Source organism: Asterias amurensis, chromosome 2 (assembly GCF_032118995.1).
Source record: "Asterias amurensis chromosome 2, ASM3211899v1".
NCBI lineage: Eukaryota > Metazoa > Echinodermata > Asteroidea > Forcipulatida > Asteriidae > Asterias > Asterias amurensis.
In genome coordinates, this window is record NC_092649.1 from 9,012,643 (window position 1) to 9,027,458 (window position 14,816).

A 14,816-nucleotide genomic window follows, 5' to 3' on the forward strand; every position below is an offset into this window, starting at 1 on the left:
CTTCCATTAGTATCTCGCAAACCTTGACGACCAATTTTCACCAAGTGAGAAGACTGGTCTCTGACAATTAACAATAGTGTTCAGTGTCTTTAATCTGGCCTTAGCCACTACTCTACACCTCGCAATCCAAGACTAGATGACAAATTATAGTCTGGTACCTTTTCATTTAATAAGTAACAGCATCATCAGTGATTGCGTAATGCACACATGCCACATGGTGACATAATTCACTACTCTAACAAAAAGTAAACACACAATTTTAAATAATAGGTTTGCATTTAGATGCTGTTAGTGTTTACCCCTTATGACTCTAACATAACATGTACTTCTGTATACATAAGTAATAAAAACTAAAAAACTGTGTATTTCAAAAGATTTTTTATACCAATTATTCCCATGGCCCTTTATCGTCGTCATCTCAAAAGCTTGATTCATGTACCTCTCTACTAAATCCCAAATAAGCCAATACTTTTTAATTACAATAATTTACACCATACACGATAGTTTGCATGTTACTAATGGTCTTATTTCACACCTTGGCTTCTCACATAATTTAACAAATATTTCACATCTACATCGCATCTTGTTAAACAATTTGCAAATAATGCATACTTCTTTGCTTATATATGCTTACACTTTCAAGTTTTTACTACAGTATCATATTCAAGTAAATTAAGATGAATAAACACTACTAATAAATTAATATATTTATTCATCTTCCACCGAACCACAAAGTTGTACTTGAGGCGCGCATAGACAAAAGCACATATTTATAAAATGATGCTTTTCTATTTTGATTCAAATCGCGAACTGCATAGTGATTGGTGCTGAGGGTGAGGTGTTAATAGTTAAATATTATATAGTGAGTGATATTTGTTATGGCATTAGTGCTATTGGTTAAAATTAGAGTTTAAGTGTTATGTTAGTGCAGGGTGAGGAGTACAGAGTTCGGTTTCACAAAAACACTAAGATTCAACTAAAGACAAGTTGTCAATATCACCATGGTGATTTGTATACTATGGCATCACACGTTGCCAAGTAACTAAGACTGAACTTATTATCTTAAGCTCTTTGTGAAACCGAGCCCTGGTGATGTGATCATTGCCGTGGTTTGTGTTGACATTGCAGCAGGAGTCTGGGCCCATATACATAGAGCTACATGCTTAAGCACACAAAGTGGCCAACAAAATTATGCTAAGCAATATTTTCTATTAAAGCAGCTCTATGAAAGTTGGGCCCTGCTCAACGCGCATTTCACTAATCTGCGCATTTCAATAAAACATGTATTTGTCTATTTTGCGCTCAAGTACACTTTTCCCACACTTCTTTGAATATGATAATTATTGAGCCTAAAATAACTTTGGTTCAATCCTACAAAGTGGAAGTTCCTAAAAAACTTAAGATAGTTGAAAATTAACATTACAATTTTGTCACAAGATTGTCAGGTTTTCTACCTTCATAATTTTTTTATTGGACAGAAGTTTGTTCCACAATAAAAATTACTAACCCCAAGCTTTTCGTGCCATGATTTCTAGCATTTCTGAGCAAAGTGGTAACTCGCAATTAACTTGAACAAAATCTGAGTCCCCCAGCATTAACTGTTGACAATTTCACTTATAAGTTATTTGTAGCCAAAACGGTCTTGGCAAGGAAAAACACTTCATAAATGGCACACATACACTGACAAATTGGCTTTCCTAAATGTATTATTCCGTTACTTCTCTTTACCAAAGCTTTACCATATCTTTAGAGTTGTACTCTTAACTACTCAGACACCATCAAAATCCAATGGGTATTGTACTTGAATTTAATTAATTTGTTTTACCACGATAAACAAACACTGCATGGCATGAGGGCCAGGCGTGCCAATTTTAATCAAATCAACTGATGTGAGTATACAGAGATGAATTGTACAATATAATTAGAGTTTGATGGAGTCAAGAAAAGCCAATTGAGTAAACAATAATCTAAGGCCGTTACTAAGGTAGTGACTGTGGATGTGGCTTGATTGCCATGTCAACATGTACTAGCAGCAACACATGAAGCCATAGCAACAGCCACATACATATACTGTAAGTTCGGCACGGACTAAGATGGTCCTTTCCTCTTCATTATAGTAAAATAAATTACGCCATCATTGTCCAAATTGTATTAGTTGAACATCATCTGACTATTAAACTCAAAAGTCTTTACTGCCTTCCACAAAAAAGTCTTAGTTACAAATGTAGCGTTAACATCACTACGCGAGTTGTACTTGTAGCGTAGAGACTTGACATAGTCTTCCTGCAGTCAACAAATGGCAACCTTCCAATAACATGCACAAGTTACAAAAGTAGCAACAATATCAATGTGTAGCAGAGACTGGGTAAACTTGACATAGTCTTTCAGCTGTTGGCACCAGTCCAAAAAACGTTGGTGTGCTCAAAATCCATACATCTGTTTAGCAGTTGAACATTATCAAACTAGGGTTGACACAGTCTTCTTCCATGGGGTCCTTCCATTTGGTAAGTTCAAATTATAGCGGAGAGTCACCTTGCTAAACTTGCCATAGTCCTTCAGCTGGTGGCACGCAGTCCAAAAAACATTGGTTACGCTAACATCCTGAAGTCACTTGGAGAGTTAAGCAGAGAATCACCAGGCTAGACTTGACGTTGTCCTCCCTCATACAGTGGCAATGATTAGCCTCAAGAGTGGTATGTAGGTCATCTTCAGAGGGCATCTTCTCAATCTGTAGAAGAAAAAAGGATTTTTAAAAGATGTTTTTGATAACGAATTAAGATAACACAAGAATCAGTTGTTCTGAGGAATAGTTAATATGAATGTAAAGGGGAATTCTCGTCCAGCTCCAATCAGTTCTTCCTGTCTTGTCATTAAAGACTTACAAACTTATTATTATAATTATTATTACAAACTAGTTCATTTTACAAACTAGTTCATTTTACAAACTAGTTCAATTTACAAACTAGTTCATAAGGTGCTTCTCTTCGGTGGTTGTTTGGTATTCATGTTTGTTGCAGAATCTTAAACAATACTAATTAGCACTTTGTTTGTTGGGTATTAAGTCTTTACTTCTAAAAGCTTTGTTTAATCATGGAGGAACCTCCATGGTTGAATGGATTCTAGATCAACTTGGGGGTGGGGGAGGGGGCATTGTAAGACAGTGGTTGGCTGGTGTTCATGCTGGTGTTGTAGAATCTCAAATGGTACTAAGTGTTTTCACTGCTGGTTACAACTGTTTTTACTACTTAAGAGATTAAGAGATTAATTTTTGAGGGATTCCAAATATTCTTTGATCGCTGCATGTCTCGTTTGTCATTCCAAAGTTATCGATATGTCAGACTTGACAGAGTCTTTCAGGGCCCAGTATCAGAGCTGCTAAGCGAAAAAAAAATTGCTTAGCATGAAATTTCTTCCATGATAAAAACAGGATTATCAACCAAAATTTCCATTTGTTGCATATTGCTTGTTACTTGTATTCAGCTGCTGTTTGCTTATCCTGAAAATCACGTGGACATTTTGTTGGTAACCCCGTTTTTATCAAGGCAAACATTTCATGCTTAGCAACTTTCTGTGCTCAGCAGCTATATGAATATAGGCCCAGGTTGTGGCACAAAATTGAAAAAGAACGGGTTAACATTAATGCATCTCTACTCACCTCAACAGTTAAACTTGTAGCCTGTGTAAAACATCTGGCTGGAGTTGACACAGTCCTTCAGTTGGCGAAACTCAGTCCAAAAAGCATCAATTGAAAGCCTCAAGATTGGTATTGTGTCATCTCCAAAAGGCATCTTCACAACCTGTAGAAAATAAGCAATATTTAAAGATTATTTTTGAGCAACTTTTTTAATACGAGAATACGTATGTTCTGAGGAATAGTTCAGTCCGAATGCAATCATGTGCAAGGAACTTCTTCTCCAGCTCAAATCAGTTCTCCAAGTAATTGGTTGGACCTTATAATATATATGAACAATTCTGGAGATGGCAATCGCTCAAAAAAAAAACCATAGTCTGCGCCATGATGTTTGGGGATATGCAATACGACGAGTAGTCTTTGGACAGGGGGAATTCTTCACTCAGTAACAGCTACAACGGTGGACTGAATCAACAGTGAGCAGCGGGGAGTAAAACACATGCAGCATCCCATGGGTGGATTCCACAAAGAGTTAAGACTAGTCTCATCTCAAGTTAGGACAAATTACTCATCATAACTTAGGACTAGCCTCAAATTACAAGGTCCATCTTTGTGAAATGGACCCCGGGTGTTGTTTTTCTTGTTGTGTGTTTTTTTCATTTCAACTTGACCTTCAATTTTATCAAGTTTTTCACAAGTTGGTTGGTAAAGTGTGTTTAATTGCAAACTAAAATGATGACAAGGATACATCTTTTGAAACTTTGAGCTTAAAGTGTCAACTGCTTATTCTGAAACATGAAATCCTTTGCCTGTTTTGTGGGATGACCTTTCTCTTCACAGAATATTCTAGAATAATTTTTGTTCGAACTTACCCATTATTCTGTCGATCACTCTTTACTCCTGCATTATCCATCGATGCTTCTCCAAGCATGTTCGGTTGTAGTCTCCACTCCCTGTACCCTTAAACAGTTGCTCATCCAAACCTCTCCGGTTGTAGTCACCACTCCACAAGAGACTGTTCCACTGAGGGTAAATTTAGTAAGCACAACGTTATCTCCATGCATTTACATACTATATATAATAAATTGCAAGAGGTGACTTGTTTCAGGTGGGATGTCAATTTGCTATTCTTTCATGCTGTTAATTGTTGCTGCTGAATCCCAAATGGTACTTAAACGCACTTTGACTGCTCGTTAAAAATCAAACTTTTGGTTGCAAGTTTCTTTACATAGTTATCAATTTGCTAGACCTGTAATAGGTCCCTCAGTTGGTGGCAGGCAGTCAAATAAACATTGGTTCGACTCATCACAACTTGACTCACTTGAAGCAATTGAACCGGTAGGTGAGATTCATCGAGATTGCCTTGGCACATACCTTTAGTTGGTGGAACACAATCCAGTGTCACTTGGCCTTAACATCTGGACATCAAACTCATCAATGCAACTTGGGACACAGTCCTTCTTTCTGCAGATGGTGCCACTTAGTCCAGAAAGCATTCAGTATAGCCTCAAGTTTGGGTGTAGGTTATCTCTAGAGGCCGTTACTCAATCTTTGGTAAAAAAAAAAAGATTTAATGAAAGATTATTTGTAATGAATACACTATTGTATATTTGGTTTGCGGTAACACCATGTGTGTATATACTTGCCAGGTAGAGTTTGTTCTTAGAGAACTGTCTTGCTTCATTCTAAGACGGTTCTCTAAGAACAAACTCTACCTGGCAAGGAGAAACACACTTGGTGTTACCGCAAATCAAACACACATTGATACCTCACCATGCAATGCCTCAAATCTTATTAACGAATACACTATTTTCACACAAGCAAGCGACAACTGTTTGAGAAATGGTTAGTCTGAATGCTTACATGTTCAGAAAAAATGTCTCTGTGCTCCAATCAAGACCTTATTTCACAGAGTTGCTCAAGCAGAAAATATTGGTCAACATTTTTTCTGCTTAGCAGCAATGAGCGGGATACCAGTCACACACTGTACATGTGACATGGTAGTTGGGCTGGTAACCTTATTCTAATAAGCATGCTGTGCTTAGCTACTTTTTGTGTTTAAGCAGCTGTATGAAATTGGGCGTGTGAGTATGCCTTCACTACATATTAATTTGTAAACTTTGACCAGCTATTTTAGTAAAGTATTCCACCAGTCTGTTGTGTGATGACTTTATTGCAAGCTAAAGGATGAAAATGAATGTATTCTTATAAATCAACTATTTTAAATCTTAAAAGCAAATTGTGACCCCAGTTACGGCTTTTCAAAATTTGTTGAATGAAACTTCTCACTTGAAGAAATATTGAAAGATTTTTGTTTTTCAAACTTACCTGGCCGACTATTTTTGACTCTTTGCAACACTCTAGAAATGATCATCCAAACAGGTCTGGCGTCTAGGTTGTAGTCACAGCTGCACAAGAGACCGCTCTCCCCGTTTCCTCCAACGATGCTCATCCAAACAGGTCCGGTTGTAGTAACCACTCCAAAAGAGACTGCTCAACTGAGGGAACATTTAGTTGAAATTAGCATTTACATATCTTTGTGATAAACTGCAAGACGAGCTGACTGACATTATTCCAATAAGGCTTTTCAATTTGTTTGGATTGTTCCAGCACAATTTTGTAAAAGCAAGTCGACTGGTTATTAAGGTTGTTCTACCTCCTTTGGTGGTCAGTCGGCTTTTCCATCTTGTGGTTGTAGAATATTAAATGATACTCTTCATTTGTACTGCTGGTTACCAACTGTCTTTACTATTGAAGAGATTTGTCTTGTGGAAAGGTTCAAATTTGCCATTTTGAATGTTTCCCTTACTAATAATCAATAAACTAAGCTTTCGATGTTCAAAAATTGTTGGCGTAGCTGTTCCAATAAACTAAGGTTTCGATTTTCAAAATTTGTTGGCGTAGCTGTTCCAATTATAAGGTGGTCCGTTTTAGAAGTAGTTCTTCACTAGTAAAGTTTAGCCTCAAATAAATAAACTGATACATTACCAAATCTTGTGCATGACCACAGTCCCTGGTGGTATATGCATCACCTCAACTCAGTGAAGATCAGGTTCACCATAAACATTACCTGGGACCTCAATACTTAACCAAACCCTCGTCACCAGTGCCACCGCCTGTGCAGGTGTTTGCTACAATTCCCCTTCAGGATTAATTGCTAACTGTGAAAAACAAAAACATCATTAATGCCTTGATAGGAATAGAGGTTAGAGCTATTGGGAAAGTATGATTAGTTCCTCGTTGTGTTCCCATGTGGAACCAGCTTCCACTGTCAGTCAGGTCTAATGTCTCCTTTTCAGCATTTAAGACTCTTTCAGTTTTTAACCGAGGGATGATTATTAGATTTAGGGGACGTTCTTTGTGGTAGGAAGGCTTTGTAGAGGTGCTGGTCATCTGTTCCTCCTTGCCATTCAATGGCTTGGTATTTTTAACTATTTACTTCTTTGTATCTTTTTGTACCGATTTGTTGCCTCTGAAGAAGGTCCAGTTTGGATCAAAAGCTAAGGCCATCTACCCAACTCATTTTATGTATTGATTTGTGTACTTTTATGCCAGTGTCGAATAAAACTAAAATAAAACTAGTCTTTCACAACACACCCCCCCCCTCCCCTTGTACATAAAACCTGACCAGATACTTAACCATTGATGCTTTGATCCTGCTGACCTCAGGTCGCCATTCGGGACATTAAAGTGAGTTTCAACATTGTATTGTCACTCACCTTAGAGTCTGTGAGAAAAAACGCTTGTTAGTCGCTGTGAAGCACTTGTTAGTCGCTGTAAAAGAAACGCTTGTTAGTCGCTGTGAAAGATCCACTCGTTACTCGCTGTAAAAGAAACGCTTGTTAGTCGCTGTAAAAAAACGCTTGTTAGTGGCTGTGAAAGAAACGCTTGTTAGTCGCTGTAAAAGAACCACTTGTTAGTCGCTGTGAAAGAATCTCCTGTTTCTCGCTGTAAAAGAAACACTTGTTAGTCGCTGTGAACCACTTGTTGGTCGCTGTGAAAGAACCATTTGTTAGTCACTGTGAAAGAATTGCTCGTTACTCGCTGTAATTGAATCCCACGTTACTTGCTGTAAAAGAAACGCTAAGTCGCTGTATAGAAACCCTTGTAAGGGGCTGAGAAAGAAACACTTGTTACTCGCTGTGAAAGAAAGGCTCGTTACTCGCTGTGAAAGAAAACGCTTGTTAGTCGTTGTGAAAGAAAACGCTTGTTAGTCGCTGTGAAAGAAACGCTTTTTAGTCGCTGTGAAAGAAAACGCTTGTTAGTCGCTGTGAAAGAAAACGCTTGTTAGTCGCTGTGAAAGAAACGCTTTTTAGTCGCTGTGAAAGAAACGCTTTTTAGTCGCTGTGAAAGAAAATGCTTGTTAGTCCCTGTAAAAGAAACGCTTGTTAGTCCCTGTAAAAGAAACGCTTGTTACTCGCTAAGAAAGAAACGCTTGTTACTCGCTGCGAAAGAAACGCTTGTTAGTCGCTGTGAAAGAAATGCTTTTTAGTCGCTGTGAAAGAATCTCTCGTTACTCGCTGTAAAAGAACCACTTGTTAGTCGCTGTGAAAGAATCTCCTGTTTCTCGCTGTAAAAGAAACACTTGTTAGTCGCTGTGAACCACTTGTTGGTCGCTGTGAAAGAACCATTTGTTAGTCACTGTGAAAGAATTGCTTGTTACTCGCTGTAATTGAATCCCACGTTACTTGCTGTAAAAGAAACGCTAAGTCGCTGTATAGAAACCCTTGTAAGGGGCTGAGAAAGAAACGCTTGTTACTCGCTGTGAAAGAAAGGCTCGTTACTCGCTGTGAAAGAAAGGCTCATTAGTCGCTGTGAAAGAAAGGCTCATTAGTCGCTGTGAAAGAAACGCTTGTTAGTTGCTGTGAAAGAAAAGGCTTGTTAGTCCCTGTAAAAGAAACGCTTTTTAGTCGCTGTGAAAGAAAAGCTGTTTAGTCGCTGTGAAAGAAAAGGCTTGTTAGTCCCTGCAAAAAAAACGCTTGTTACTCGCTGCGAAAGAAACGCTTGTTACTCGCTGCGAAAGAAACGCTTTTTAGTCGCTGCGAAAGAAACGCTTTTTAGTCGCTGTGAAAGAAAACACTTGTTAGTCGCTGTGAAAGAAAACGCTTGTTAGTCGCTGTGAAAGAAAACGCTTGTTAGTCGCTGTAAAAGAAACGCTTGTTAGTCGCTGTAAAAGAAACGCTTGTTACTCGCTGTGAAAGAAACGCTTGTTACTCGCTGTGAAAGAAACGCTTGTTACTCGCTGTGAGAGAAACGCTTGTTACTCGCTGTGAGAGAAACGCTTGTTAGTCGCTGTAAAAGAAACGCTTTTTAGTCGCTGTGAAAGAAACGCTTGTTAGACCCGGATACTTAACCTCTGCTGCAAACACCTGACCTCACACCCAGTCACTCATCAGGGACATCAAAGGTACAGTCTTCTCAAGTTGTGGCTTTAATGATGACTGGGTAGCTCTTAATCTTGCTTCAAGATTGAGTATCTTTGAATCAAGACTAAGACTTACACCAGTCATATCTTTTATACTTTACCAATAGCCAATGATCGTGCTGAAAGAGAGCATTAGTCCTCTACATTTTTTTTTAAATGCACATTTTTTCAATACTCTAGGCCTAGATTAGACACTGTGAAAGAAACGCTTTTTAGTTGCTGTGAAAGAAACGCTTGTTAGTCACTGTGGAAAAAAACGCTTGTTAGACCCGGATACTTAACCTCAGCTGCAAATACCCGACATCACGTCCAGTCACTCATCAGGGACCTCAAAGGTAGAGTCTTCTCAAGTTGTGGCTTAACTGATGACTGGGTAGCTCTTAATCTTGCTTCAAGATTTAATATCTTAGAATCAAGACTAAGACTTACACCAGTCATATCTTTTATACTTTACCAATAGCCAATGATCGGGACATCAAAGGGAGAGACTTCTCAAGTTGTGGCTTTACTGATGACTGGGTAGCTCTTAATCTTGCTTCAAGATTGAATATCTTAGAATCAAGACTAAGACTTACACCAGTCATATCTTTTATACTTTACCAATAGCCAATGATCGTGCTGAAAGAGAGCATTAGTTCTCTACATTTGTTTTTAAATGCACATTTTTTCAATACTCTAGGCCTACAGTACACTGGGTTACCACCCATACAAACCCAAACATTGGTAGTGTCTTTTTCCCCTTGGATGATCTGCTCCTTTTTTCTTCTTCTCCTGCCTTTTTTCTCTTTCTTCTTCTTTTTCTTCTTTCTTCTTTCCGTCGTGTGTCTTTACCGCAGCGCTCGCAAATAAATAGCTTAGAGAATTTTTTCGCATTTTGCTTATTTTTTTACGCATTTTTCTTATTTTATTTTTTGCATTTTTGAAAAAGACCTTTATCTTGTATGTATGTGTGTTAGGTCCCCCCCGCCTTATTTTTCTTTTGAACCTTTATTTAAATGGGCCAGGGTCAGAGACATGTTTATTTTTTGGTAGAATTGATGTAATGCTGATATTCAGATGGTAAATATTAATTTAGCTCTGGTCTAAATTGTCTATTTACTACTCCAAAATCAAACACTTATCAATGATTAATGGGACTGACAATTGTTGACTTTATGGTTACCTCTAAGACATTTGGTGGGTTTTGGGAGGGTTATTTTACTGCCCTTCTAAAGACACCTTATGGTTACCTCTAAGACATTTGGTGGGTTTGGGAGGGTTGTTTTATTGCCCAGGGCTATAGCCCTTCTAAAGACATGGTTACCACTAAGACATTTGGTGGGTTTTGGGAGGGGTTATTTTATAGCCCAGGGCTACAGCTCTTCTAAAGACATGGTTACCTCTAAGACATTTGGTGGGTTTTGGGAGGGGTTGTTTTATAGCCCAGGGCTACAGCTCTTCTAAAGACATGGTTACCTCTAAGACATTTGGTGGGTTTTGGGAGGGGTTGTTTTATAGCCCAGGGCTATAGCTCTTCTAAAGACATGGTTACCTCTAAGACATTTGGTGGGTTTTGGGAGGGGTTATTTTATAGCCCAGAGCTATAGCCCTTCTAAAGACATGGTTACCTCTAAGACATTTGATGGGTTTTGGGACGGGTTCTTTTATTGCCCAGAGCTATAGCCCTTCTCAAGACATGGTTACCTCTAAGACATTTGGTGGGTTTTGGGAGGAGTTGTTTTATTGCCCTAATTTTAAAGACATAAATTGATCGGTTGTTAAGTTTTGTATACGCATTGCGCTATTTTTAATATAAAATCACAACAATTTTAAATAAACATAACAACTGATGACTTGAAGTATCAACCCAACAGAAATTTCCAGTAAGACTAGTCTCTTAACTAACAAGCATCACTGGCATCGACCAATATGCAAATTAAGAAATGCCGAGGAAACTCTGATGAGGTCACCTTGAAGTCTCTACTGGCAAGGACACATCAACAAGATCGACGAACGTTGGGGCGGGGGCTCAACGGGGGTTGGACTCTGCAAGAGAGCGGGTTAGATCTTCTCTTACCCTTCGCTGACTTCACACACCTCCTCTTTTACACCTTAAGGTCAACCTGCGTTTTCCGACCTCCACTATAGCGCTATAGTGTAATAATGTAACTTTGTTTTTCGTAACTTCTAGGAAAATATCAAATAATTTGAGCAGTTTTTAACTTAAAAATTATAACGATTCAATTCAATCAAACAATCATGTGAAAGCACATGAATTGGGTTTTTTCCCCTAAAGCGCTCTATTCATAGCGTAACTTTGTTTTTTAATACTTTTTAGACAGTTTAATTGATTAAGCAGTTTCAAACTAATGAAGTGATGACATTCAGTTCAATGAAAAAATCAACGTTTAAACACACGAATAAGGGAAATTGGGGGTTTTTCTCTTGTACTGCATCAACAAATGAAGTGTTAGTAAATTTTGTCTCTGAATTTTCAACAGATTGGATAATTACAGTTGCTTAGGCAATAAATAAATAAAAAAATCTATCAAAGAGATGAATTTAAAAAACAAAGTTACAAGTGGAGGTCGGATTTTGCCAAGTTTTCCTTACCTGAATCCGGCGATGACTCCGGCGAGGACTCCAGATCCACAGATAACACACACCCAAACCACACATCCATAGACAAAACTGCCATCTACTGGTCACAGACTCTCGAGAGTCTTCAGCACAAAGATGTTTTCTCTCGTTGCTCGTCGTCTCTGACCTGAGAGAAACAACCCCAAAATAAATTATTATTAAGGCAAAATTTAGCAAGTATTTTAAGTTTCATTTTCACTTTAAAAAAAATAATAGTATAGGTTTGCCGCGCCACATTCAAAAAAATCTCGTTCAATGCATTGCCGTGGTATTTACACCTTGTTTACATCCTATGGATGTCTCAGTTGTTCCTTTTGCTAGGTTACTCCACGACTAAAGTTAAAGCCTACAATACACAACATATTCACTGTCGCTGACCTGGAATTTCATCTTTTAAGAACAGGGCCATTTTTATTTTATTTTGCAAAGGGCACTTTCATTGGAAAATGGGAAACATTTGAAAGGGGCACTAAGGCCAAGACCAGACGCAATGGAGGCCTTGCCCTCAATTGCCTCCTCTGTGTAATTCAAGGCCTGCTGTCAAGCATGAAGTTTGATAAGTTTATGTCAAACTTTGGAAGCAAAACAAAATTCCTTGAATTGTTTGCCCAGCTGTTTCTTTTGTCCTGTTTATTTCTGCTAAGGTTTGCAGTAAATGATAACAAGTGTCTGCTAAATCTAAGTAGTTGACAGGATTCATCAAATGTTTTGATTAGCATCATCTATCTTAATTATCCACTCTTCTGAACTGACCATGGGCAGCCATCTTTTCATTAAAAATTGCTTTACTTTAGAGACTTTATGCAAGACTAGTGTAGAAATGAATATCAGAATATCTACCTTTAAGGCCTAATCACACAGGCCCTGATAACGAGAACGAAAAACGAAAACGATAACGATACAAATGCACGCCCTCGATTGGTTGAATGAGCGCGAGCATGTTCTGCGTGGAGCATTTCAACTAATTGAGGGCTTGCATTTTTATCGTTATCATTTCCGTTCTCATTATCAGGGCCTGTTTGACTTGGTCTTTAGGCCTATTTGAGACTACATGAAGTAGAAAGCACACACGGAGAAACACATTTGAATGCAATCATTTGAAAAATATTTGCCCATTGATGAAATTGAATGGTAAACCATTCAGCCTCTTGCTATTGGCTTTTATAAAACTGAACGATCTTTTCAACTACTGAAAGTAAATGGCCTTATTTAACCATAAACTGGCAAACTGTTATAGATTATAATGCAACAGGGCATTCATTTTCAAACAAAAATAAATGAGCCGGTTGTTAAAATGAATGAATTTTGGCAAGATAAAAACCTGATGAAATTTATAACTTCAGGCTAACTGTGAACTTCATAACAGCAACTCACCTTTCGATTGTCTGGTTCCACATGGCCATCTTCGCTGGGCGGAGTGTTGCAGACCAGGTAAAACTTTACACTGGTCAGACAGAGTCCATGAAAAGATCTAAAAGACCTGCAAAAACAAAGAAGAGTTTAATTATGACGGGAGAAAGAAATGTTGACTTTATTGGACACTATTAGTAATATCTCAAAATATTTTTTAGCATAAAACCTTACTTTGTAACGGGTAATGGGGAGCAGTTGATAGTATAAAACATTGTGAGAAACAGCTCCTTCTGAAGTAGCGTAGTTTTTAAGAAAGATGTAATTTTTCACTAAAATGTTTGAATTTGATTTCGAGACCTCAGAAAAAACTTTTTGAGGTCTAAAAATCAAGCATCTGAAAGCTGAAAGCACACAACTTGTGCAACGAGGGAGTTTTTTGCTTCCATCAGTCTCTCGCAATTTTGGCAACCAATGGAGCTCAAATTTCCACAAGTATTTTTTTATGCATAAGTTGAGATACACCAATAGAAAAGACTGGTCTTTGACAATCCCTAATAGAGTCCAGCGCTTTAAGTTTAACTCCAAGTCTAGTGATTAATTTTCAATTCTGTTGAATGTCAAAGATATAAAAGTCATACCTTGTATATTGTGCTTGTTCAAATGAAAACAGTTTACATGTAAAAATCTGAAGAAAGTTGTATCCCGTTAAAACTTTTGTTGTGCAACTTTGTTCTGGTCCGATTAAAGTTTTAAGATAGAAGCCCAGCAATCTTGTGGAAATTTACACCCAATTCAATGTCTGAAGTATTAGTATCAAATGCAACAAAGCCTGACCCAAGTTCACTTGTACTGGTCTCATTATTTCAAGACCACTTACGCATAAGTTATACTCTCAGAAAGACAACGATGTTCAAGTCAAGTACTTTTCAGTCGAGTATCAAGTACTGCCGAGTACTGAATGGGTGACACGTAGTACTGCTCAAGTTTGAGTACTTTGGTTACCGAGTACAAGTGTCAAGGTACCCTAGTTTTCCGATATCCCAGCACGGAGTTGCTTGGATTTTAGTAAAAGACCTCCAGATTAATGTGCTGGTACTCCACCAACTGAGCTATCTAGTACTTTGTTAGAGGTCTCCCTATTTTGTCAGTATTTTTGTTTTGGATACCAGTCAGAAGCAATCCTAACATTAATTGTCGTATTGCTAAAGGATCACACCCATGTTTCCGACAATGGAATTCACAAGCAACATGAGGCCTATCTAGTGTCTTTACCTTTCAGGTTTGTGGACTTCATTGCAGCCATCCAAGCTCAATGTTGAGTAACGCGGTTAAAGAATGTCCTCCCGCTGTCATCGGGAGAAAACTTGAGAAATTGAGAAAAATGAAGCCAACCTGAAGAAGCAAGCAACTGGAAGCTCAACAGAGAAATAAGCCCCGGTGCGGAGGGATTTGCTACAGCTTTCTTCAAGAGAAAGCTGGGCCTCCTTCTCCAGAGCCTCTGGTCACTCGAGCTCAACATCAATGTCGGCAGTTTCGTAAAGTTCAGTTCTCAATTCTGTGGCGACGTACTGAAGCAAATCACACACACTGAAGCCATTTACAATGCTGCCAAAATAAAGCAAAATCACTTATTTTTAAAGAAAGTTAACAATTTTAAAGGAAGTTAACAGCAGAGAGCGAGCCGTTTGTCCAGTCCTGAAGTACCCATGAAAAACTACAACCTGCAATTTGCCAACTTAATATAGCTAGAAGCTGTTGTTTAAAACAGCATTGCATTCAGGTAAGAAA

General features: G+C 38.2%; 2 long non-coding RNA genes across 2 annotated transcripts in view; both read right to left on the bottom strand.

Moving 5' to 3' along the window:
- LOC139949843 (uncharacterized) overlaps positions 1-14,816 on the bottom strand; it is a 134,315-nt gene that overhangs the window by 114,704 nt on the left and 4,795 nt on the right. The gene's annotated exons all lie outside the window — the stretch shown is intronic.
- LOC139949837 (uncharacterized) lies at positions 3,662-5,078 on the bottom strand. Its single transcript, XR_011787589.1, has 3 exons — positions 5,006-5,078; positions 4,504-4,654; positions 3,662-3,797 (listed from the first exon to the last, which is right to left on the bottom strand). It is a non-coding gene; the product is annotated as an uncharacterized lncRNA (long non-coding RNA).